At 43.0% G+C, this 25550-nt stretch overlaps 2 protein-coding genes across 8 annotated transcripts in view; one reads left to right on the top strand and one right to left on the bottom strand.

Moving 5' to 3' along the window:
- Positions 1-14350, bottom strand: part of ZNF106 (zinc finger protein 106) — a 61370-nt gene extending 47020 nt beyond the window's left edge. The window contains exon 1 of one of the 2 annotated variants that reach the window (XM_047766590.1): positions 14202-14350. The gene's annotated coding sequence lies outside the window, so the exon portion shown is untranslated. The remainder of the gene's footprint in view (positions 1-14201) is intronic. The other variant, XM_047766591.1, reaches the window with a different exon arrangement.
- A 4706-nt stretch (positions 14351-19056) lies between these two features.
- SNAP23 (synaptosome associated protein 23) overlaps positions 19057-25550 on the top strand; it is a 43840-nt gene continuing 37346 nt past the window's right edge. Inside the window, exons 1-3 of one of the 6 annotated variants that reach the window (XM_047766584.1) lie at positions 19071-19154; positions 20144-20200; positions 21456-21509. The gene's annotated coding sequence lies outside the window, so the exon portion shown is untranslated. Of the gene's footprint in view, positions 19155-20143; positions 20201-21455; positions 21510-25550 lie in introns of all 6 variants that reach the window. The other 5 variants (XM_047766586.1, XM_047766585.1, XM_047766589.1 and 2 more) reach the window with 5 other exon arrangements.

Below are 25550 nucleotides of genomic sequence, written 5' to 3'. Positions count from 1 at the left end.
AGGCTGGAAGACACCTGTTTAGCATAAAAAAATTTTATTTGAAACATTGTCACATTATCCTATCTTACTGTTAAAAATAGCCTGCGGAGTTCCCATCATGGCACAATGGAAAAGAATCCACTAGGAATTCCATGAGGTTGTGGGTTCAATCCCTGGCTTCGCTCAGTGGGTTAACGACACAGTGTTGCCGTGAGCTACAGTGTAGGTCACAGATGTAGCTTGGATCTGGTGTTGTTGCGGCTCTGGCGTAGGCTGCTGGCTATAGCTTCTGTTGGACCCCTAGCCTGGGAACCTCCATATGCCACAGGTGGTGTGGCCCTAAAGAGACAAAAAGAAAAAAATAAAAATAAATAAATAAAACAGCTTGCTATATAAGAACAGGCTGTTTGAAGGTAGCCTGATCTTCCTGACTTTATCATGAGGTCCTTTTATATACCTCATAATACTGGTTACAATAAACACAGCAATACTTAAAGATATTTGAACTGTGACATACTTCAAGCCAACTCAGATTCTATATGACAATAATAAACTGTGAAACACTGATTAAAAAAAGCTTCTTGGTTTGTTAGGGTTGGGGGGAGTGGTACTCAGATTAGAATCCCTTTTCTAAATTCCACAGGTAACTTCCTGTGTCTCCACCTTAACTGACAGAAAATTAATGGATTTCTGGTGAGCAAGACAGTGCAACAGAGAGACAGTATTCAGTGATAGAACATGTTTTTGCCACTACCCCTAGGGAGCCCAAAAGGTTATGGATCAAAGACGTGACTGACACTTCTGAAAATTCTTCACTTTCCTGAGTGGGACGCCCTAGAAAGTTTCAAGGCTCCTAGCTAAGGAATGAGTTTTAGTAATCTGACAATGGAGGTTAGTAAGTATTTTGGGACACATCAACCTATAACCACAATTTTCAAAAGCTTATTCTGGGTAGCTGCCCTATTTTCTAGGTCTAAGTTCTGGCTGACTCTTGTTCCCAAGGCAAGTGATTGGTGGTTTCCTGCATCCAGGATTTTCTTTTTTCTTTTTTTTTTTTTTAAGCCCACATCTGAGGCATATGGAAGTCCCAGGCTAGGGAACGAATTAGAGCTGTAGCTGCTGGCCTACACCACAGCCACAGCACCTCAGGATCCGAGCCTCGTTGGCAACCTACACCACAGCTCATGGCAACATCAGATCCTTAACCTATTGAGCGAGGCCAGAGATCGAACCCACATCCCCATGATACTAGTCAGGTTGTTTCCACTGGGCCACAACAGGAACTCCCAACATCCAGTATCTTTGATAGAGCATAAGTTCACAAGCATTTTACTCCCTGGCATTCCTACTTTTAATATTATCTGCCCTAACACAACACTTAGTAATATAGATATAGATATATACCAACCACTCTCTATTAGCAAGCACAGAGCTAAAATAAAGACAGCAAATTAAGGCTGTGATTCAGGAAAAGGAATTAAAACTCAAACATCTGGCAAATGAATCTGTTCATACTGCCCATCACCAGGCAAGGAAACAGACAGGGCAGAACATGATCTGATTCCTTACCTCAGAATTAGAACTACCGTCAGGTTCTAATTCCTCACTCAATTCTGGACATTAGCAAGCATTATATCCTAGAGGGAAAAATAACTGAGAAAGAACTAGGACAATACCAACCCTAACAAGGTAATAAAAATACTAGCAAAACTTACCATCATATAACAAAGTCATAAGCCCAAAGATAGCTTGTACAAACACTGTTTGGGTTTTTTTGTTTGTTTTTTGAGGTTGTTGTATATGGAATTCCCAGGCCAGGGATCACATCTGATCCATAGTTGTGACCCAAGCTGCAGCTGTGGCAATACCAGATCCTTAACCCACTGTGCCGAGTCAGGCATCGAATCTGAATCCCAGCACTCCCAAGACACTGCCAATCCCACTGCACCACAGCGGAAACTCCTATAAACACTGATTTAAAAGTTTAACTTGGAAAAGTTCTCACTGTGGCACCGTGGGTTAAAGATTCAGTGTGGTCTCTTAAGGCTCAGGTCACTGCTGAAGCACAAGCTTGATCCCTGGCCCAGAGCAGTGGGTTAAGGATCTGGCATTGCCAAAGTTTTTGGGCATAGGTTGCAGCTGCAGTTGAGATTTGATCCCTGGCCCAGGAACTTTCCCATGCTGCAGGCGAGGCCAAAAAACAAAAAAAAAAGTTTAACTTGGGAGTTTCCTGGTGGTCTGGTGGTTAGGACACAGCATTTTTTTCACTGCTGCAGCCCAGGTTCAATCTCTGCTCTGGGAGCTGAGATCCTACATCAAGCCACTGCACATGACATGAAATAAAAAAAAAGAAAAAAGAAAAAAAGGTTTAACTAGGTAGCCTGCTGTATTTATTTAACAGTTTAAAAAGGTGTGCATTGTTTTTTTTTTTTTTGTCTTTTTGCCATTTCTTGGGCCGCTCCTGTGGCATATGGAGGTTCCCAGGCTAGGGGTTGAATCGGAGCCATAGCCACCGGCCTACGCCAGAGCCACAGTGGGATCTGAGCCAAGTCTGCAACCTACACCACAGCTCACGGCAACACTGGATCCTTAATCCAATGAGTAAGGCCAGGGATCAAACCTGCAACCTCATGGTTCCCAGTCGAATTCGTTAACCACTGAGCCATGACAGGAACTCCAAAAAAGGTGTGCATTCTTGTAGTCAATATCATTTATATATATTTCCAAACAGCTGCAAAGACCCACACAGTAATTTAAAATTCTGTGACGTGAATTATAATCAATGCAAGCTAATGAGTAAGCCACGCCAACTGCTCAAAAAGCTTTGTTGTTCTCCATGCATCTTATTGCTAACAGCACATTCAATAATCTTCACCTACTATATACAAGTATGACTACAATAGCAACAGTTTTCATTATTTCTTCTTTTTATAGAATCTTTTAACTTCAAGGGTGACTACATCACAGTGTTGGTGTATACAGTAAAGCATTTACCTTAATAGTTTTAACTGATGTTAACAGTTTTCTAAACGCCTCTGTCCTTTATTAAAAAAAACCACTAAGTCCCTGAAAAGGTCAACATATTTTTTATTAGATTTTAAGGAGGAATTTATGTACCACTAAAGTAGTGGTTTTGCAAATTATGGAATCTGCAAAAATCTCATATCCCTGTAAATGTCAAAAATGTCAAAAGCCTAATGTTTATTAAAAGCTCACAGGAGTTCCCACCGTAGCTCAGCAGAAACAAATCTGACTACCATCCATGAGGACACAGGTTCAATTCCTGTCCTTCCTCAGTGGGTTAAGGATCCAGCATCGTCATAAGCTGTAGTGTAAGTTACAGAAGCTGCTCGGATCCCAAGTTGCTGTGGCTGTGGCTGTGGCGTAGGCCGGCAGCAGTACCTCTGATTCAACCCCTAGCCTGGGAACTTCCATATGCCACAGGTACAACCCTAAAAAGACCAAAATAAATAAATAAATACTCTCATGCATACTGTGATTGTGGCAGTGATATATCCAAAATCTCAGCAACGCAGTAAGAAAATACACTTACAAAGAATTAGCTCCTGTTTGGAGTTCCCATCATGGCACATCAGAAACAAATCCGATTAGGAACCATGAGGTTGCAGGTTCAATCCCTGGCCTCGCTCAGGGGGTTAAGGATCTGGCGTTGCCATGTGATGTGGTGGTGGTTGCAGATGCGGCTTGGATCCCACATTGCTGTGGCTGTGATGTAGGCCGGCAGCTGTAGCTCCAATTGGACCCCTAGCTTGGGAACCTTCATATGTCGTGGGTACAGCCCTAAAAAGACAAAAAGACAAAAAAAAAAAGAAGAAGAATTAGCTCCTGTTCAAAAGTACAGTATTCCACAAGCTTGAAAAAGTCTTACAAGGCCCACTTGATATGATCCTTCCTAATGTGTACTACAGAAGTTTGAGCTTCTTTCCCCCTTGATCTCTATGCACCAAACAAAATGGCATTTTCAGTTTTTCCCAACTACCATGCTCCTGCCACCAGGCTTTTTCTTATCCTGGTCCTTCTCTGTAGAATGCTCTTACTCCTTTCTATCTCGCTGACTACTCATCCTTCAAATCTCAGGCCAAATGTCAGATGCCTGAGGAAGTATCCCCTGACCTCTCAGACTAGCCACTCTCCTAAAATCCAGGACCTTCTTTATACCACTTGTCACAACTATGACTACTCCTGAGGCAGATAGTAGAGCAGCAGTGCTCAACAATATCAGATCAAATCTTTTTCCTAAAACCTTATGGGAATTTTCATTCATACATAAATATGAGGGATTATTAGAAGAACCCCCAGTCTTGGAGTTTGCTCCTGGCCTGGCCTAATGGTTAAGGATGGGTGTTATCACTATTGTGGTTCCGGTTCAATGCCTGGACTGGGAACTTCTGCAACCCGACTCAAATGGCCAAAAAGAAAAAAATCCGGAGTTCCCATCGTGGTGCAGTGGTTAACCAATCCAACTAGGAACCATGAGGTTGCGGGTTCGATCCCTGGCCTTGCTCAGTGGGTTAAGGATCCAGCGTTGCCATGAGCTGTGGTGTAGGTCGCAGACACAGCTCGGATCCCGAGTTGCTGTGGCTCTGGCGTAGGCCAGTGGCTACAGCTCCGATTAGACCCCTAGCCTGGGAACCTCCATATGCCGCAGGAGCGGCCCTAGAAAAGGCAAAGAGACAACAAATAAAAAGATAAGAAAAGAAAAGAAAAAAATCCCCAGTCTGCTTCTCTGTCAGCTTCCCCAATTGTCACCACACAACTATTTTTCTTTAAAGATATTTTTAGGAGTTCCTGTGTAGCTCAGCGGGTTAAGAACCCAAATGGTATCCATGAGGATGCAGGTTCTAGTCCTGCCCTTGCTCAGTGGGTTAAGGGTCCAGTGTTGCTATGAGCTGTGGCATAGGCCAGTAACTGCAGCTCCAATTGGACCCCTAGCCTGGAAATTTCCATATGCCGCCAGTGCAGCCCTAAAAAGGCAAAAAAAAAAAAGATATTTTTATATCTTTTTTATTGTAAATATTTTATAATACCTCCTTTAGTATAACTTCCCTTATACAAAATTCAGAGCTACTGTAACTTACACTTAAAAATGTTTAAATAGGAGTTCCCGTCGTGGCGCAGTGGTTAACGAATCCGACTAGGAACCATGAGGTTGAGGGTTGGGTCCCTGCCCTTGCTCAGTGGGTGGACGATCCGGCGTTGCCGTGAGCTGTGGTGTAGGTTGCAGACGCGACTCGGATCCCGCGTTGCTGTGGCTCTGGCGTAGGCTGGTGGCTACAGCTCCGATTCAACCCCTGGCCTGGGAACCTCCATATGCCGCGGGAGCGGCCCAAGAAATAGCAACAACAACAAAAAAGACAAAAGACAAAAAAAATGTTTAAATATTGTGCTAACTCTAATAAAAAAGAAAATTTATCATAAAACAATATATATTTCAACATATAAATGTTTTGGTATGATAAAAATAAGATATAAGACTATGAATGGCGGGAGTTCCCGTTGTGGTGCAGCGGAAACGAATCCAACTAGGAACCATGAAGTTGTGGGTTTGATCCCTGGCCTTGCTCAGTGGGTTAGGGATCCGGCGTTGCTGTGAGCTGTGGTGTAGGTCACAGGTTCGCCTCAGATTTGGCATTGCTGTGGTTGTGGTGTAGGCCGTGGCTACAGCTCTGATTAGACCCCTAGACTAGGAAACTCCACATGCTGCAGATGTGGTCCTAAAAAGCAATAAAAAAAAAAAAAGACTATGAATGTAACAGTTACAAATACAGACAGATATGTATATATCATAAACACATATATATATGTTATAACAGATATATGTTATAACATATATCTATGTTATATTGTTGATAAAAATACCATGAGTAACATTGCTGTCTGTAATATGATTTTCAAAAATGGTGACCAACTCTTGATAAACTTTCTGAAATAACGAAACCTCAATGTTTTGATTTACATGATAACTATGTTCTATTAAAAAAAAAAAAAAAAAACAGAGGAGTTCCCATTGTGGCACAGCAGAAACAAATCTGAGTAGTACCCATGAGGAAGCAGGTTCAATCCCTGGCCTCCTGCAATGGGTTAAGGAGCCAGCAATGCCATGAGCTGTGGTGTAGGTCACAAACAGGGTTCAGATCCTACATGGCTAGGGCTATGGCTGGCAGCTACAGCTCTGATTGGACCCCTAGCCTGGGAACGTCCATATGCCATGGGTGCAGCCCTTAAAAAAAAGCAAAAAATAGGAGTTCCCATCATGGTGGAGTGGTTAATGAATCTGACTAGGAACCATGAGGATGTGGGTTTGATCCCTGGCCTTGATCAGTGGGTTAAGGATCTGGCGTTGCCGTGAGCTATGGTGTAGGTCGCAGACACGGCTCAGACCCCTCGTTGCTGTGGCTCTGGCGTAAGCCAGCGGCTACAGCTCCGATTAGACCCCTAGTCTGGGAACCTCCATATGCTGTGGGAGCAGCCCTAGAAAAGACAAAAACAAAAAAAAACAAAAAAAGCAAAAAATATATTTATATACTCTGCATTTATACCTAAAGCAAATTTGGTTCTAGGCTCAAATAGTCATAAATGGATTTTCCAACTATGTCAAAAATCCTCTGGAACATTTGAAGGTGATTCAAGATATGGAATAATTTTTTTTTTTTTTTTAGGTCCACGCCCACAGCATATGGAGGTTCCCAGGCTAGGGGCTGGATCAGAGGTGTAGCCACCAGCCTACACCAGAGCCACAGCAATGCCAGATCCCAGGCACCTGCAACCTACACCACAGCTCACAGAAACGCCAGATCCTTAACCCCCTGAGCGAGGCCAGGGATCAAACCCGCAACCTCATGGTTCCTAGTTGGATTTGTTTCCACTGCACCACAACAGGAACTCCTGGAAAAAATTTTTTTTTAATGTACAGGGATGTTCCTTACACTGCAGGATATCCCGATCTGCATCCACTCAACTCAGTGTCACCCTCCCAATCATTTTGAAGCTCCTGCAAATTTCCAAACCTGAGGAATGATCCTTAACACATCACTGAAAATCAATGCAATAGAGTAAAGGAAGAAAGCAAGATCTCTATAGCCAAATTACTTGGGTTTGAAACCCAGCTCTATCACTTAGCAAGTGTGCAATCTTGGGCAAGTAATTTAATCTTTCTGTGCTTCAGTTTCCACATTTATAAAATAAAAATATCAGTATCAATATCAGAGGGCTGTTATAAGGAATTAATAAGAAAGTCCACACAGTGTTTTGTACAAAGTAAGTACTAAGCCTTTGTTATGTTTAGCTATTAGTATAATTATTAGTAAAATTACCACCTCTACCAATAGAGTGTAAACTCCATGTCAGCTGGCAGGAATGCCTGTCTTGCTCATCATTCTATTCCCATCTCCTGGAATATCATCTGGTATAGAACCGGTATTCAGTATTTTTTTTTTTTCATCTTTTTACCATTTCTTGGGCCACTCCTGTGACATATGGAGGTTCCCAGGCTAGGGGTCAAATCGGAGCTGTAGCCACCAGCCTACACCAGAGCCACAGCAATGCCAGATCCGAGCCACGTCTGCAACCTACACCACAGCTCACGGCAACGCTGGATCCTTAACCCACTGAGCAAGGCCAGGGATCGAACCTGCAACCTCATGGTTCCTAGTCAGTTTTGTTAACCGAGCCACAATGGGAACACCAATATTTTTTGAATGAATGAATGAATTAGATTAGGGAGTATGTTTGGAATAGATACATAATTTAAAAACTGGAGTATAACCTTCAACAGTATTATTATTTTACATTATACTACTAAGACACTTAGATGAACGTCAGGATTTACCCTGATGACATATACACATGTAGAATATCTCTAATGGGACACTTAAGAAACTAGTAAAAGGAGTTTCTGTCATGGCTCAGTGGCTAATGAACCCAACTGTCATCCATGAGGTTTCGAGTTGGATCCCTGGCCTCAATCAGTGGGTCAAAGATCTGGCATTGCCCTGAGCTGTGATGTAGGTGGCAGACTCGGCTTGGATCCAGTGTTGCTGTGGCTGTGGTGTAGGCCAGTGGCTACAGCTCCAATTGCACCCCTAGCCTAGGAACCTCCATATGCCATGGGTGCAGCCCTAAGAAGACAAAAAGACAAAGAAAGGAGACAATCATTGCCTCTGGGAAAAATAATTGAAGACCTGGGAGTCAGGGATTTACTTTTCTCTATGAACTCTTTTGTGCTTCCCCCAAATTTATGCAGTAACACACATATACAGCTGACACGAACAAAATGGGCGTTAAGGAGCTCTGACCCTCCTTTCAGTCAAAATCCATGTAGAATTTGTAGTCAGCCCTCCTTATACATATTCTACCAACCACAGATAATGCAGTACTGTAGTATTTACTATTTTTTTTAATATGCATATAAGTGGACCCATGCAGTTCAAAACTATATTGTAAGAGTGTATTACTGTTCTTAACATTTTTTAAGCTTTTTTTTTTAAACCCATAATTTTTTTAAACCTAGAAGACATGAGGCCAAGAAAAAAAGACTATACAGTGTTTCTATGTAGAGAACTTATCTGGAGCTCCAGAAATCATCAAGAAGTTTGACATTCACATATTTTGAACTTTCAAAATGGCTCATTACAGGTTATCACACCACATTGATCAATCCCTATTTACTGATACTCCAAAAAAGTCTCATCTCATTGGATATTGATTACCTGTCTAGAAAGACATGAAGAAGGAACAAGTAATAACAATTTTACCTTTATATACTAGTTTATGGTTTACAAAAAATGGTGGGGAAAGCATGACCTTGGAATTAGACAAAAATATCTAATACATCTATCTCCTTGGGTAAATTTTAATCTCTCCAAAATTCAACCTCTCTTCTATAAGAACAATGCCATCAAGTTATCAGGGTTTTAGTTTAAAAAAAAAAAAAAGAAGAGGCAAGTTATTGCAGTGAGTTTTGTCTTTTTAAAGCTAACTATATTTTGCATAAACTAGTTTCAAAATTCTAAAGGTACAAAAGGGCCTACAGCTGGTTTCAAGGGGTGAAATGCAAGTTTACAAGGGAGGACTCAAGAATTATCACATGAACCCACTAATCAATCTCAGCATCATTATGGGGAAAACTAGAGTACTAGCCCAGTACATATAGTTCCCAAAGTGTTTACCTGAACTAATCAAGTTTTTTTTTGTTGTTTGTTTGTTTGTTTTCTTTTTGCCATTTCTTGGGCCGCTCCCGCGGCATATGGAGGTTCCCAGGCTAGGGGTCGAATCGGAGCTGTAGTCACAGGCCTATGCCAGAACCACAGCAACTCGGGATCCCAGCCACATCTGTGACCTACACCATAGCTCACGGCAACACTGGATCCCAAGGCCAGGGATCGAACCACAACCTCATGGTTCCTAGTCGGATTCGTTAACCACTGAGTAAGGACAGGAACCCCCTGAACTAATCAAGTATTACCTCTACCTTCCGGTTTACAGTAACATGATAAATGATAACACTAGGTATCAATCAGATAAGTCCAGATAACTATACTAATCTCTTTTTTCAGTCAACTTATGACTGAAAAAAGAAAAGTGAAAGGAAAAAAGAAGGTAACTTCTAGATTTAAAGACTTCAACAGACGTAACAGTCAAACGCAATACATAGACTTCAATTAGAAAACGGATCAAGGAGTTCCCGCCATGGCTCAGTGGTTAACCCCCGACTAGCATCCATGAGAACGCAGGTTCAATCCCTAGCCTCGCTCAGTGGGTTAAGGATCTGGCGTTGCTGTGGCTCTGGTGTAGGCCAGCAGCAGCAGCTCCAATTAGACCCCAAGCATGGGAATCTCCATATGCTGCAGGTGCGGCCCTAAAAGACGGGGGGAAAAAAAAAAAAAAAAAGGAAAATGGATCAAAAATGAGTTCTCTTGTGGTGCATTGGGTTAAAAATCCAATGTTGTCATGGCAGCGGTTTGCCAATCCCTGACATGGGAACCTCCACATGCTGCAGGCTTAGCCCAAAAAAAAAAAAAAAAAAAAAAAAAAAGGTAAAAACAGACAAGAGAAAGGATAATTGGAGGAAATTTTAATAAGGATTGGATGTTACATAATATATAAAATGTATTGTTGTTCAGTGTGATTATAATACAGGGTTATGCAGGAAATGTTTATTAGAGATACACTTAGGGGTGAAATATCAGGAATAAAAGCTGTAAATACAGCAAAATACTAACAGCTTTTGAAATCTGAGTCATCAATTTACACAAGGTTCAATGCAGTATTTTCCCTACCTTTCTGGATGTTTAAAAGTTTTCTTAATTAAAGAAAACCTTCTATGGCATTTCCACTGTGGCAGTGGGATTGTCAGTGTCTCTGGAGTGCTGGGACAAAGGTTTGATCCCCAGCCTGGCACAATGGGTTAAGGATCTGACCACAGTTGCGGCACAGGTCGAAACTGTGGCTCAGGTCTAATTCCTAGCCCAGGAAACTCCATATGCCATAGGGTGGTCAAAAAATAAATAAATAAATAAATAAAATAATAAAATAAAACAAAGCAAAATAAAATAAAATATAAAAAAGCTTGTAGAGGAGTTCCCATCGTGGCTCAGTGGTTAACAAATGCAACTAGGAACCATGAGGTTGTAGGTTGGAACCCTGGCCTTACTCAGTGGGTTAAGGATTCGGCGTTGCCATGAAGTGTGGTGCAGGTTGAAGATTTGGCTTGGATCCCGAGTTGCTGTGGCTCTGGTGTAGGCCAGCGCCTACAGCTCCAATTAGACCCTTAGCCTGGGAACCTCCATATGCCATTGGAGCGGCCCTAGAAATGGCAAAAAAAAAAAAAAAGTTTGTAGAGAAAATTATTCCACTCGCACTCCTGTTTCCCAGCTAACGCCACCTTATCACTGTTAACCAGTTTCTTATGTATTCTTTCAGAGACAGTCTATGCACATACATGAAAATACATATACTTTTTTAAAAACCACAAATAGTTGCCAACCAGAACACCCACTTTTGCATTTTTTTCCACTTAACATATCTTGGAGATCACTCAATATTAGCACATAGAGGGCTGGCTCATTCTTTTTAACAGGTACATAATTTCTTTAACCAGTCCTCTACTGACAAACACTTAGAAACTTTCATTTCTCTCTTTTTTTTTTTTTTGCTTTTTTTTATGGTCGCTCCCAAGGCATATGGAGATTCCCAGGCTAGGGGTCAGATGAGAGCTACAGCTGCAGGCCTACACAACAGCCACAGCAATGAGGGATCTGAGACCTACACCACAGCTCAAGGCAATGCCGGATTCGTTAACCCACTGAGCAGGACAGGGATCAAAACCAAAAAACCTCAGATTTGTTTCTGCTGCGCCATGATGGCAACTCCAGGAACTCTCATTTCTTGATAGTCTTTCAGATTAAAAAATCAATGATGAAAAAAATCCCTGACTATAAGGTTTCAATGAGAGATTTAACATGCTGGATGTACAATTGGAGTATTCATATGTAACCCGTGTACCAAGTTATTCATTCGATATACGATATACGGATTAACCCTTTAACTTCCCATTAAAATAATCCAATCAAAAATTGGAGTTCCTGTCGTGGCTCAGTGGTTAACAAATCTGACTAGGAACCATGAGATTGCAGGTTTGATTCCTGGCCTTGTTCAGTGGGTTAAGGATCCAGCACTGCCATGAGCTCTGGTGTAGGTTGCAGACGCGGCTTGGATCCTGGGTTGCTGTGGCTCTGGTGTAGGTTGCAGACGCAGCTTGGATCCTGGGTTGCTGTGGCTCTGGTGTAGGCCGGTGGCTACAGCTCCGATTCGACCCCTAGCCTGGGAACCTCCATATGCCGCGGGAAGTGGCCCTAGAAAAGGCAAAAAAACAAAACAAAACAAAACAAAAAACCCACAATATGGAATTCCTGTCATGGCTCTGCGGTTAATGAATCTGACTAGCATCCATGAGGACACAGGTTCAATCCCTGGCCTTGCTCAGTGGGTTAAGGATCCAGCATTGCCGTGAGCTGTGGTGTAGGTCGCAGACGAGGCTCGGATCCTGCGTTGCCGTGGCTGTGGCATAAGCTGGCAGCTACAGCTCTGATTTGACCCCTAGCCTAAGAATCTCCATATGTCTCAAGTGCAGCCCTAAAAAGCTAAAAAAAAAAAAAACAAAAAAATATACAACATGTATACTTCTCACTGAGCCTTTCCAGATCCCAGAACCAAATCAGCAAGCACCTACCATTATTCTTTGCTTTTCTTGTACAGCAGCCCTTAGATTACACGTACTCTAATATATAAGCACAATAACCACCATTCACAGTTTTTCCTTTTTAAATATCTTCCTTTCAATCAAAGCAATTGGTTCTGATGAACTAACCTGATCAGCCTGCACACCCCCTAACTCCTTCCAAGCCACTTTGAAGTTCTCTTCAAAAACCATCTAGTTGAGGAGTTTCCCTCGTGGTACAGCGGAAACGAATCCGACTAGGAACCATGAGTTTGCAGGTTCAATCCCTGGCCTCACTCAGTGGGTTAAGGATCTGGTGTTGCTGTGAGCTCTAGCGTAGGTTGCAGAAGAGGCTCGGATCTCGAGTTTCTATGGCTGTGGCATAGGCCCGAAGCTGTAGCTCTGATTAGACCCTAGCCTGGGAAGCTCTATATGCCACGCATGAGGCCCTAAAAGGACAAAAGATAAACAAAAAAACAAAACAAAACAAATCTAGTTGACAGAACACTGTAAACCAACTATAACCAATAAAATAAAAATCATTTAAAAACAAACAAAAAACATCTAGTGATGTAGGAGTTCCCATTGTGGCTCAGTGGAAACGAATCTGACTAGTATCCATGAGGATGAAGGTTCCATCCCTGGCCTCGATCAGTGGGTTAAGGATCCAGCATTACAGCAGTGTTTAGGTCGCAGATGAGCTTGGATCTGGCATGGCTGTGGTGTAGGCGATTCAACCCCTAGGCTGGGAGCCTCCATATGCCTCGGATGCAGCCCTAAAAAGACCAAAAAAACAAAACCAAAAAACATCTAGTTATCTTTAATTAAGGCTCCTACCATTCTCCAGATTCATCTGTTAACTCTAGAAACTATAACTATAGCATAGTTACTTCTCAGCAGAAGTACTTACAATATCTAACTTGATGTAACAAGAAAAAGATGAGCTTTGTCATTGTATCTGATTTTCACGACTTACCCTAGTTAGGCTATCTTGAGCCAAGTACCATCAAACTCTCAGCGACCTCCTCTGAAATGTGCTCCAAAAAACCTACCTTCCATTACAATACCTCATTAATTTTTTTGTGACAGACCTGAGAGTATCTGGCACATGCGTAGTAAGTGCTAAATAAATCCTAGTTGAATCTAAACATTATTTTCCATTGTTTCATTCACACCAAACTTAAGAACAGGGCTTGAAACAAATTTTAAGACTTCCTATGAGGCTTAGAATACTATGAGGTTTTTAGTAAGTGCTCAAAAGTTATTCTGGTTTGAGTAAATTGGATATAAACAATTACGGTGGATAAAGATTCGTTTGCTAGGTAAGATAACTTCTCTTAACTAGGATGCGAGTCCCAAAATGCTAAAAGCCATAGAAATCTTAAACTTCCTAACAAGATGGCTTAATCCGACTCTCAAAAATAAATTGAGGAGACTGAAGGGGGAGTGAGGCGCAAAGCATTTCCTCTCCATAATTATGCACTGAGATTTGGATTAAATATTGACACATAGTAAGCATTCCATAATCAGTAGCTATTATTAAGATGCATCCCACAGGGAAAACGGAAGGAGGAAAAAGGAGGCTGTCAGTCACGAGAGGTCGAAAAGTGTTCGTGGTCTGAGTCCTGTAAGCCTTAAGAGAGCACTTGGGTCTCTGCGCTCCCTGCGGCCTCCGGGGTGGGAGGGGCGCAAAGGAGGTCAGCGGCCTCGCCTAAAGGTCAAGACTCTGGAACCACGTTTCCTGCTGGATCTCAGAGCAGAGCCGGAACGCCCCCGCGAGAATATGTACCCCGAAGCAAGAAGCACCGCCTGCCCGTAAATCTCGCGGGCTCTGCGAGAGGGGACTACCCGGCGCCTCCGCGCCGCAGCAAGCAGGAGCAGACACCCGCAGCTTCCTACAATCCCATAGCCTCCCTAAAGTGGCAGACTACAGGGTCCCTGGGCTCCGATACGCCTCTGCGCAGCCCGGTCATTCGGTACTCACACTCACAGCAGATCCCTCTTACTCCATCAGGCCGCCGAGGCCCCGGCGAGGGAGCCCCCCTGACGCCCCCGCCACCGCCTTGGCTTTGGGTCCGGCAACCCGCTTCGGACCCACTCCCGCCGGGTACCACCTCTGCCTCCGCCGCCGCCGCCGCCGCCGCCAGAGCGCAGGCGCATGGTACTGGCGTCACACTCCTTCCCCCGCCCCCGGCGGTCAGCTTTTCTCAATAACCTAGCTTTATTTGAACACAGGAGAGTGAGCAACGGACACAGAGGAACGAAGCTTTACTCCAAAAGAATGAAAGACCGAAGAAGGCAGGCTGGCTTATGGATGAGTTAGTCTGCTGCACAGGACGCTGCTGTAACCAGCCTCCCTCGTTTCTTTTTTATTCTCTTTGCTCTTTCTGGGCCTTCTTCTCGTATCTACTCTCTTCATAAATCCCCACTATTCCGTGACACTGTCGTGGCTAAGTTTCAATCACTCCTGTGTAAAACTTACTGAAGCTTAATGGAAGACGCAAGAGCTTTAGAACAGACACACCTGAGTTCAAGCCGAGCTAGGTACTAGTAATTTGTGATTTGGGAAAAATTATAAGTTCTCTTGAATCTCACTTTCCTCAGTTAAAGTTAGGATACTGATATCTCTCAAGGTGTTGCTGGGATTGAATGACATAACATAGATCCAGCGCTGTCCCTGAAATGGTGCCTATCGCAAAGCAGATAATCTAACAACATCAATGATTATATTATTAGTACCTAATGTATTTACCTTCTTCAATAAACTCAGCCCATATCCATTCCTTTAGGGTCTTATTTTAGTGACGAAATCTAGTCAGGTAAACAAAGTTACATTAAGGTTGACAATGATGTGAATTTCCTATATTATTGAACTTCTAATAAATAGCTATGTTTAAAAAGACCTTGAATGCTTCACATCAAAGTAAGCAACTCCCTCCATCTCTGTGTAAGATTTGCTTCTTGAGGATTGAGGAATTTATTCCAATTCTGTATTTGTGATATCACAAGTCCTTTAACTACCAAGATGTGCGGGGTATGCTGCATATTCTTTTTTTTTTTTTTCTTTTTACTGCCACACCTGAGGTATATGACGTTCCCCAGCTAGGAGTCAATTCCGAGCTGCAGCTGTGACCTACACTGCAGCTTGCAGCAATGTTGGATCCTTAACCGATTGAGTGAGGCCAGGGATGGAACCTGCATCCTCACAGAGCCAACACTGGGTCTTTAACCAGCTGAGCCACAACGGGAATACCCTTCTCTCTTTTAAAGGTATGTAGTGGAAGAACTGCTTTCTCCTATAAGCTTAGGGCCATAGTACAAGAGAAAGCTTATAGAAGACCAAGGTCAGCTGTTGGTGAGCATCAAGGTAATCCTAGATCAGGGTTTTTCAACCATGGCACTATTGATATTTTGGAGATAACTCCTGTGCTTTGCTGTGCATTGTAGGCTATGTAGCAGCATGTCCGGGCACTAGATGCTATAGCAGCTCCCCTTCCATCCCCTACCTCCCACACATACACACCTGCCATCTTGACAATCAAAAATATCTTCAGACTTTGCCAAATGTCCTCTGGAGGGCAAAAATGTCCTTGGTTGAGAACCATGGCATTATACCAGTGAACATCCCAACTCTAAATGAACTCAACCCTACATTTTCTCCACTTCTCCTCTCAAGAAGTGATTACTACTTAAGAAAATCACACAGGAGGGCAGAAATTGGTGAGCTCATTTTTACCAATCTTTTATAGGCCCTCAATGCAGCTTAACAGTCATACTGCTTTTCTCTGGTCAATTTGCTCCAGCACTTTCTACAACAATATTCCAAATCCTTTCCAATTTCCCTAAAACTCCTCTTTATCAGCAGATGACCTTGTCTCCTACTTCACAGAGAAAAGAGACCATCGGATGAGAACTTCTTTAACTTCCTGTTACTAAACATACAAATTTACAAATACTTCCTCTCATTAAAAGTAAGGAGATATTGGAGTTCCTGTTATGGTGCAGCAAAAATAACTCTGACTAGGAAACATGAGGTTGCAGGTCCGATCCCTGGCCTTTCTTAGTGGGTTAAGGATCTGTCATTGCCATGAGCTGTGGTGTAAGTCGCAGACTTGGCTTGGATCCTGCGTTGCAGCAGCTTTGATTCGACCCCCAGCCTGGGAATCTACATATGCCATGGGTGTGGCCCTAAAAAGCAAAAAAAAAAAAAAAAAAGACACTGCTGAGGAGGAGGGGGAGGGAGTGGGATGTACTTGGGAGTCTGGGGTTAGTAGATGCAAACTATTGCATTTGGAGTAGATAAGCAAGGAGATGCTTCAGTGTAGCACAGGGAACTACATCTAGTCACTTGTGATGGAAGACGATGGAGGATAATGTGAGAAAAAGAATGTATATATATATGTGTGTGTATGTATGACTGGGTCACTTTGCTGCACAGCAGAAATTGATAGAACAATAGAAAAATATAATAGAAAAAAAAAAAAGGAGTTTGCATCATGGCGCAGCGGAAATGAATCCGAATAGGAACCATGAGGTTGTGGGTTTGAGCCCTGGGCTTGCTCAGTGGGTTAAGGATCCGGCATTGCCATGAGCTGTGGTGTGGGGTTGCAGACTTGGCTCAGATCTGGCGTTGCTGTGGCTGTGGTGTTCCTGTGGCTATGGTGTAGGCCAGCAGCTACAGCTCCAATTGGACCCCTAGCCTGGGAACCTCCATGTGCCAAGGGTGCAGCCCTAGAAAGACAAAAAGACAAAAAAAGAAAAAAGAAAAACCTAAAAAAAATGTAAGGAGATATTCTCTTTTTTCCTTCCATCAGTGTTTTGGATTGCTTCTACTCTTACCTACCCAAGATCTTTACCTAATGACTAGCACTTCTCTTTGAAACTGTTTTTCTCAGTTGTGTCTTCCCTATCAGGCAGTTGGTTGGTTCTGTGTGTCTCAATTCTAACAACAACAAAACAACAGAAACAAAAAACTTTGACTCCTTGTCATCCTCTTTCGCTCCTCCCCTCAAGACCAAACTTTCCAAAGGCATTCTACAACTTGACCCCATTTCTGCATCTCCCCTCTCTCTGAACTATTGCATATGGAGGTTTCCAGGATAGAGGTCAGATGGGAGCTACAGCTGCCGACCTACGCCACAGCCACAGCAATGCAGAATCCAAGCCACGTCTGCGACCCACACCACAGCTCATGGCCAGATCCTTAACCCACTGAGCAAGGCCAGGGATCGAACCCATAACCTCCTGGTTACTAGTCTGATTCGTTTCCACTGCACCACAACAGGAACTCCGCAGTCTATCTTTCAACCTCATCATTCCATCACATGGTTTTCGCTAAGATCACCAATGACTTCTGTGTTACTAAATTGGAAGGCTATTTCCCAGGCTTCATCTTCCTTAAACTTTTAGGAGTACACAAACTCCTGTGAAAGGTTTTTTATTTCCAGCACTGTGCTTTATTCTCAGTGATGCCTGGAAGCATTTCCAGATCTGCTTAAAATTTTTTTTTTTGTCTTTTTGCCTTTTCTAGGGCTGCTCCTTTGGCATATGGAGGTTCCCAGGCTAGGGGTCCAATTGGAGCTATAGCCACCGGCCTACGCCAGAGTCACAGCAACTTGGGATCCGAGCCACGTCTGCAACCTACACCATAGCTCACTGCAATGCCAGATCCTTAACCCACTGAGGAAGGCCAGGGATCGAACCTGCAACCTCATGGTTCCTAGTCAGATTCTTTAACCACTGAGCCACGATGGAAACTCCTGCTTAAGATCTTTTGATATTCTCAGTGATCATGGTAAAGTGAAAAAATGCAAGATCTTCCAAGATCTTTTTTAAAAAATTGTAGTATGATTGATTTACAATGTTATGTTAGTTTCATGAGTACAGCACAGTGATTCAGATATATATATTACAAAATGTTGGGTATCATTCCCTGTGTTATACAGTAGGTCCTTGTTGGTTATCTATTTCACATGTAGTAGTATCATTGCCAACATTTTTTTTTAACAGCTGCATCTGTGGCATATGAAAATTCCCAAGTCAGGGGTTGAATAGGAGCTGAAGCTGCAGCCTGCAGCTTCAGATTCCTGGGGCATCTGTGAAGCTGCAGCAAGATGGGAGGATCCTTAACCCACTGAGCCAGGCCAAAGATTGAAACTGCATCCTCACAGAGACAACTGTTAAGTCCTTAACCCACTGAGTCACAGCAGAAACTACATCATTGCCAACTTTTAAAAACCCTTTCTCCCCTTCACCGGAAGGCGGCGCGCTTTAAGCCTCTTAAGTAGGATGAACTGCAAGGAATTTCCAGAAGGTGTTATGTTGTTCTTGGCACACTCTGTTCTCACAGTCTGGAAACTCCTATCTCCTTCCATTCCAAATTTCCGGGGGAACTCCTACTTAGCCTTCACGATTCAAAAGTCACTTCCTCCGGGAACTCTTCCAGATACCCTAAGAATAAAGCGCTTTGTTCTCTGTGCCCCAACGGCGCCTCGGATTTTTCATATTCCAAGCACTATATTCTGTCCACTACAATTTGTTTACATATCTATGTCCCAGTCTAGGCAAAGGTCGGGGAGGCATTCTATTCGTTTTCTCTTCCTCAACATTCATCTCGTACATTGCCTGGTACATGGTTTGCCCTCGGTAAATGTTTATTGCATAAACACTTTCCATCTTGGGCGGGACTCGAATTGTCAGGTTAACCGGTGAGTCCCCAGACTCTCCGCCTGCGTGGCAGGGAGATTTAAACCGCCCCCCCGCCCCCACACGAGGGTGATTGGCTCCAGCTGCAGGGGTGTGTCCGCGCCCGCCGCGCCGGAGGAGCGCGCAGGCGCGCAGGTTCGGCGCGCGCAGGCGCAAGAAGGGAGCAGTTGGAGAGTCCGGCCTGCGGGTGTCCGATCTGCTGCGGCCGGAGAGGAGTGGCCGGAACTGCTTGGTGAGTCTCCAGGAGTGGGATTGAGGGAGTTGGCTGGGGTGAAGATTGGGTTCATAATCCCAAGGAGAAAGTGTATATCGTGACAGTTGAAAAATTGGTGGGGTCGGGCTTGAGGGGAGGAGGGGGCGCTCTGGCCCGAACTGAGCTGGTCCGGCCGGGCTCGAAGACGCGAGGCTCCTGGAGACTCTCTAGGGGTCAGAGGAAGAAGGGTGGAGGGATGTTGGTTCTCTGGACTTTTCCTTGAAACCTAGCAGAGGTAAACTCCCACTCCCTGACTTCTCACCCTCGCAGTTGTCGGGATTAATAGACTGTATGGTGGCCACAGTGATCAGATTAATTTTCAACTACCTGTATGAAGGTTTCTGAGATTCATGGCATTGGAGAGTCCATGCTCTCTAGGAAAGTCTGTACTTGGCTCGCGGCTTCACTGAAGACAAACGAAGGAAAGAGTTACTAAAAGTACAAATTCCACGGAGTAAATGGTGGTGGTGGTGGGGAAGTCCTGGAAAGTGCTGTTTCACCTGGAACTTTTTTTCATCATTAGTCACCACAATGCTAGACAAGGCAGATGGGGGTCAGAGGAAACGAAAGTCGTCAAAATTGGGAAAAGAAGATGAGAAGAGAATATAAATTTTGCCTTTTGCTATTTGCCCTCTCCTTTGGGGAGGGCTGGAGACGATTATGGATACTGGCCGCTTATGACAGTGTTGCCTTAGCTTCCTGAAAATAATGTAGCTTCTTAGTAGAAGGTATTTCAAGAATTGAGAGTGATATTATTCCATCTGCCCTGGGACCTTAAAACTGGTTTGCAGATGTTCTGGTGAAATCCTGCAGGTTTGGCCAGACAGAAATTGTTCTTCCACTTTCTTGGTTAGCCTGAAAGATACCACGCTTGAAATTCATGAGACATCTTTAGCAAGAATACTTTGACATTTAAACTTAAAATATTTCATAGTAAAATTTTAAAATATTATTATTTCTTCCACCAGCAAATTTGATTCCTAAGGCATCCACTAATCACCTGCCTTTCATTCCTTTGGAAAGAGGTAATGAGAAAAAAACACTTTCATATAAATATTAACAAATATTAGGAGAAAACCCTCTTCCTATATGACCATGCTCCTTTGACAGGCCATGTGAAAGTAAAGTAAATGATCATGTAACTTAACCCACAACTTAAATATCAGTGTTGCTAGGGATCTTTTTCTAGGTGCTTGTGACATGTAAATATGCCCTAGAGAATTGCTGTTATCTTAGTTTCATAATAGGAATGGCTTATTGTGTCATTATGTTTTTAACAATATTACACACTCTTTCCTATAAACAGAATTTCTGAATGCTTCTTAGTATTTGTTTCTTTTACTCTAAATTAGCTTTAGTAACAAGCTCACTGAACTGAAGGTCACATCTTTTTATCATTCAGAACCCACCCTTGAACCAAAAAGAAAGCAAACAAACAAACCTGAAAACAGACCCTGTTGCTGATGGGACAGCTGTTGTTACTTCCCTTGGTATGAACCATACCACCGTCATAAAAGTCCAAAGTAATAAATGTGTTAATTACTAAGCACATACGTATTGCTTAAATAACAACTAAAATTTCTTTTTCTTGCTTTGCACTTTGGAAAATAGTGCTTTGGGCCTAATTGCCTCTTTTTTTAAAATAAAATGAAGATTGGATTATCTAAACTCTAAGGGCAGAAGATTCCAAAATTCTGTGAGCCTTGTGATGGCATTCATTGTTGTGACATAATTCTAACAAACCAGATGAAAGTAGATTAGAATAGCAAAAGGGAAAAAAAGGATGTTCACTCTTTGACATTTTTGTGAAATCAACTGCCTTTGTTTTGTTTCTTCTGAATTGTTTTGTTTTCCTCCTGTAGTTGCTATTTCTCCTTTTTTTTTTTTGCTTTTTTTTGCTTTTTAGGGCCACTCAAAGTATAAGGAATTCCCAGGCTAGGGGTCAGAATGGAATCGGAGCCACAGCTGCCGGCCTATGCCATAGCCACAGCAACGCCAGATCCGAGCTATGTCTGTGAGCTACACCACAGCTCATAGCAACGCCAGATCCCTAACCCACTGAGTGAAGCCAGGGATCAAACCCACATCCTCATGGATACTAGTCAGATTCAATTCTTCTGTGCCACAACAGGATCTCATCTATTTCTTGAACATTCTGGAAATCTGATTTTTAGCTGGATTTGTACTCTAATTATGTATATGTTAGCATTTATAATATATGATGTTACTTGCATCCAAGAGTGCCGAACTTTTCACTCCAGAACCATGTTTTGTTTCCAGTTCTGTAGATTGACGGGGAAGTAGATGACAAGGACTGGTCTTTTCTTTGTCTTGGTGAGTAGGGGTGTGGAACAGATGGATCCAGTGCCTCTAACAATTGGAGGAAGTGGATTGTGGAGCCAGGAAACAGCATCTCCTGTTCTTTTTGTAATATTGAGCATTAGAAATGGGATTCCATTTGCAGTCATTTAAAGTTCAATTGGAGTTCTTGTCGTGGCTCAGTGGTTAAAGAATCCGACTAGGACCATGGAGTGGTGGGATTGAATCCTGGCCTTGCGCAGTGGGTTAAGGATCCAGTGTTGCTGTGAGCTGTGGCGTAGGTTGTAAATGTGGCTCGGATCCCACGTTGCTGTGGCTCCAATTCGACCCCTAGCCTGGGAACCTCCATGAGCCATGAGAACGGCCCAAGAAATGGCAAAAAAAAAAAGAAAGTTCAATTACATTTTGGTTCTATTGCAATTTAGGTTGAATTGCTCCTAAATTTTTTTTTGCCTTTTCGTGCTGCACTCTTGGCATATGGAAGTTCCCAGGCCAGGGGTCAAATCTGAGCTACACCACAGCCACAGCAATGTGGGATCCAGGCTGTGTCTACAACCTACACCACAGCTCTTGGCAATGCCAGATCCCCTACCCACTGAGCGAGGCCAGGAATTGAATCCACCACATGCTCACGGAACTAGTCAGATTTGTTTCCACTGCTCCACAACGGGAACTCCCGCTACTAAATATTTAAATCACTGTTCACTGTATTTTTCTGGAATCCCCTCATCTTACTGATTTTTTTGAGTTCTTTGATTTAAAACTTGTTTAAAATTTATTTTGACAATGTTTTGATAATTAGGTTTCTTCTTGATGCTTATAAAATAAAATCAAAACTTCTTGGTGTAGTATACAAGCCCTTCATGACCTATCTCCTGTCTGCCTTTTTTTTTCTTTTTAGGGCCAAACATGTGGCATCTGAAGTTGTAGTTTTTTTCTCATTTTGCTGTTCTGATTGGGCGATTTTCACTGTTCTGTCTTCCAGATCCTTTACATGTTCTTTTGTATCATCTAATCTACTATCGACCCTTTCATATATATATGTATTTATTTATTTATTTATTTATTTTTTGTCTTTTTGCCTTTTCTAGGGCTGCACCCTCGGCATATGGTGGTTCCCAGGCTAGGCATCTAATCAGAGCCATAGCCACTGGCCTATGCCAGAGCCACAGCAACACAGGATCTGAGTCACGTCTGTGACCAACACCACTGCTCACGGCAATGTCGGATCCTTAACCCACTGAGCAAGGCCAGGGATCGAACCGTAACCTCATGGTTCCTAGTCGGATTTGTTAACCACTGCGCCACGACGGGAACTCCACTATTTTCCTTTTCTGTACTCTTCTTTTTCTTTTTAAATCTGCAAAATAGTGTAACAGCTTCAAAGGCTTTTTGTGAAGATTAAATGAAAGGATACATTAAAAAACTTAGAACAGAGCCTGGCTCATTTTAAATGTCCAGTGAAGTGCTAGCTGTATATATATATATATATTTTTTTTTTCTTTTTGGCTTTTTGCCTTTTCTAGGGCTGCTCCTGTGGCATATGGAGGTTCCCAGGCTAGGGGCCCAATCGGAGCTATAGCCACCAGCCTATGCCACAGCAACAACAACACAGAATCCGAGCCGTGTCTGCAACCCATACCACAGCTCATGGCAATGCTGGATCCTCAACCCACCGAGCAAGGCCAGGGATCGAACCGGCAACCTCATGGTTCCTAGTCAGATTTGTTAACCATTGTGCCACCAGGGGAACTCCTGTATAATTTTTTTTTTTTTTGTCTTTTTGCTATTTCTTTGGGCCACTCCTGCGGCATATGGAGGTTCCCAGGCTAGGGGTTGAGTCGGAGCTGTAGCCACCGGCCTACGCCAGAGCCACAGCAACGCGGGATCCGAGCCGCGTCTGCAACCTACACCACAGCTCACGGCAACGCCGGATCGTTAACCCACTGAGCAAGGGCAGGGATCGAACCCGAAACCTCATGGTTCCTAGTCGGATTCGTTAACCACTGCACCACAACGGGAACGCCTATTTTTTAATCAGTTATTGTATTCTTCAGCTCTGATTGGTTCTTATATTTTCTAACTTTTTGTTGAAGTTCTCACTGTGTTCCTCTATAGTCCTCCCTAGATGTTGAGCATCCATATGGTCATTACTTTGAGCTCTTTTTTTTGTTTTTGTTTTTAGGCCCACACCTGTGGCATATGGAAGTTCCTAGGCTAGGGATCTAATCAGAGCTACAGCTGCTGGCCAGTCATTGCCAGATCTTTAACCGACTGAGTGGGTCCGGGGATTGAACTGCATCCTCATGGATACTAGTTGGGTTCATTTCCACTGAACCATAGCAGGAACTCCTGTGGCATTTCTTTAATAGTCTATCTAAAGTCAGGAGTTCCCTTTGTGGTGCAGCAGAAACGAATCTTACTAGTAACCATGAAGTTGCAGTTTCGAGCCCTTATCTTTGTTCAGTGAGTTAGGGAACCAGTGTTGCTGTGAGCTGTGGCATAGGCCAGCAGCTGTAGCTCCGATTCAACCCCTAGGCTGGGAACCTCCATATGCCGTGAGTGCGGCCCTAAAAAGACCAAAAAAAAAAAAAAGGAATAATAGTCAGAAATCAAAATGTTTTTAGAGTTGGTCCTACTTGGGTTTTGATTCTCAAATCAAAATTGTGAGAGATGCTTAATGATTATTATGAAAATTTGTCTTTTTTTTTTTTTTGGTCTTTTTAGGGCCCCATTCATAGCATATGGAAGTTCCCAGGCTAGGGGTTGAATTGGAGCTGCAGCCGCTGGCCTATACCACAGCCACTGCATTGCAGAACCTGAGCCCTGTCTACAACCTATACCACAGCTCATGGCAATGCCAGATCCTCAACCCACTCAGCAAGGCCAGGGATCAAACCCGTGTCCTCATGGGTACTAGTTGGGTTCATTACCGCTGAGCCATGATGGGAACTCCAGCTCCTGAATGTTTTTTTGTATAATTTTATTGAGCATTACATTCTAGCAAAGTTCTAAATGCTGTGAATAATTAACTTGATCCTTAAAACAACATTTGAAGTAAGCATTATATCCTCATTTAATGAGAAAACTAAAGAATAGAGAAGTTAAGTAATAGAATTTTAAACCTTGATGCTTCCAAATAGGGGGCGCTTAATCAGAATACCATATTGCTTTCTGTATAAACAACAAGAATGCCACTCAGTCTACTGCAGGGGGATATTCCTTTCTAGGGATCTGAGTGCTTTATGTTTTCCATCTATGGCCTCTGACTCCTCGTATCAGAATATTTGAGGAGTTCCCATCGTGGCGAAGTGGGTAATGAATCTGACTAGGAACCATGAGGTTTTGGGTTCAATCCCTGGCCTCACTAAGTGGGTTAAGGATCTGGCGTTGCCGTGAGCTGTGGTGGAGGTCACAGACTTGGCTTGGATCTAGTCTTGATGTGGCTGTGGCATAGGCCGGTGGCTACAGCTCTGATTAGACCCCTAGCCTGGGAACCTCCATATGCCGCGGGTGAGGCACTAGAAAAGACAAAAAAAAACCAAAACAAACAAACAAACAAAAAAATGAGAAGCTAACCAGAAGTGTCTTGGATGGTTATGGTGAATATTTTACTCGGTCATGGTAAAGCCTTAGCTAGTCATCCCCACCTCAAAGTATTTCCCTAGCAGATACCATACGTATGTCTGCCAGATTATGTCTCTCTCTTCCCTAGAGAATGAATGGTACATTCTCGATCCTACTTATCTTTCGTATAGATCATCCCTTTTCTGTTCACACAGCCTTTTTTTGGACATAGTCCATGTAATTGATTATAATAACATTCAGATCATCCTCCTCGGGATTATACATTGGTCACTGGGGGTAGAATTGTGGAATTTCCAAGGCTCAGCAGGACTTGGAAACTAGGAGATGAACATCAAGTAATTAAGTTATAATAAGTGCTTCTGTAAAACTGAAGTGAAATTTTGATTTTTTTTTTTTTGTCTTTTTTGCCATTTATTGGGCCGCTCTCGTGGCATATGGAGTTCCCAGGCTAGGGGTCTAATCGGAGCT

This window comes from Phacochoerus africanus, chromosome 2, assembly GCF_016906955.1.
Source record: "Phacochoerus africanus isolate WHEZ1 chromosome 2, ROS_Pafr_v1, whole genome shotgun sequence".
Taxonomy (NCBI): domain Eukaryota; kingdom Metazoa; phylum Chordata; class Mammalia; order Artiodactyla; family Suidae; genus Phacochoerus; species Phacochoerus africanus.
Note: the sequence above shows the minus strand (reverse complement) of the source record. Positions and strands in the feature narration are given on the sequence as shown.